Source organism: Melampsora larici-populina (assembly GCF_000204055.1).
Source record: "Melampsora larici-populina 98AG31 unplaced genomic scaffold MELLAscaffold_10, whole genome shotgun sequence".
Classification (NCBI taxonomy): domain Eukaryota; kingdom Fungi; phylum Basidiomycota; class Pucciniomycetes; order Pucciniales; family Melampsoraceae; genus Melampsora; species Melampsora laricis-populina.
Genome location: NW_006768774.1, coordinates 1,691,381 through 1,693,001, shown reverse-complemented (window position 1 = coordinate 1,693,001; position 1,621 = coordinate 1,691,381).

Sequence of the window (1,621 nt, the reverse complement as noted above, 5' to 3'; positions counted from 1 at the left end):
AGAGTGGGCTCTACTAATTTCCCAATTGAAAACTAAAAACACTCGCCTTGACCACCCTTATCCCACTTTTTTTGGGCTTCTACTATACCCACCTTAGCCTCATATAGCTTCATCTTTGCCAACCTCACACGTATCAGTGCCTCTGCTTTCGGACCTTCATAAATACAATATCCATTTCAATTCAAAGTGCAGACAAAGGGTTAAATAAAGACACAGAACTCACCAGTAGCTTCCCGAAGTCTATTGAACTCAGGTGTTCCCAACTCTAAAGTAATATCAGCAACCGCCTTTTCGAGTGAGACAATTGAAGATGGCAAAGTTAAAAATTTGTCCATCTCAGCTTCTGTCCGATTTCCTCTGCGCTTCCTTCGCAGACGTGAAAGCTCATTCCTGCCGCAAAAAAAGTCAACAAAAAACACTCATCCAAATAAAATTTGACGTAATTTACTGGGCATCTTTCACCTGCTCTTCCAGGTCAAGAAGCTTCACGAGATATTCCTCTAGCTTCTGTTGTATCCCACGTTCTTCCATGGCAGCCAGCTGGACCTCTCTCTGCCGCTTCCACTGATCAGAAAAATAGATATATGTAAAACCGGCATCTTGAGATTCTAGCCGTTGGAGGGTTTGAGATGCTTGATCAAATATCTGCTCTGCCGTCTTTAGTTTCACCTGAGTTGTGAAAACTGAACTCTTGTCGTCAACATCTGATTCACATATCTTGTACAAAAAAACATACCTGAATTTTGGCATCAAGTCTCATTTCCATGACTTGACTTCAAATCTATAGCATCAACTCGATGTTGCTTCGTGGCACATCTATTTGGTGCTACCAGAGGAGAATTCTCTCCCCATATCCGCTCACAACCTTCGCCATCTGACAATCCGTTGCCCACATTCAGTCTGGGATTATATTCAAGCTGACAAGACCACTCATGCGCATATGCATGGAAAGCACTAGTTGCAAAGCGCAGATTTCCATCATTGTATTCTGCCTCAAAATATTTGTGCTGTCAAAAACAAATAAGAAGCAATGGAATCAATGTAAGAGCGGCCAAGAAACCATCAAAAAATTTACCTTTTGAACACTCTTCTCAAATGTACAACCAATATCATAGAAAACAGTAAAACTTTTACCAGGTTTGCCTGGCTCCGTAGTATCTATCAACAGTTGATCAAGCAATGCCAATACAAAGTACTGACTAGGTAATGCAGTGGTATAACAGTGGTATAATTAGCATTGGAACACACCACTTGTATGTAGTTGGAAAGAAACCCTCACCGCTCCCCACTCTGAACCACATTTACATATTTCACAACGTGATCATGCCTACAAGCCATTGCGATAAGGCCTGTTTCATCACATCCTTTCCACGTAGATTTTCCTCGTACATCTGAAGCAGCTGTGTGAGATGCTGAACATTGATCCTGGGGAAAATTTAAAAATTAAACAAATTTCTAATCAGATCTCAAGTTTTTCCCCCCTGTGTGATCTTATGTGGATGACATTCACATATGGCTGATTTAGATTCACCCATATGTGAATTGGATTCACATATGGGTGAATCTAATTCACCCATATGTGACTTTGTTCAACTGATTCACATATGGGTGAATCTAATTC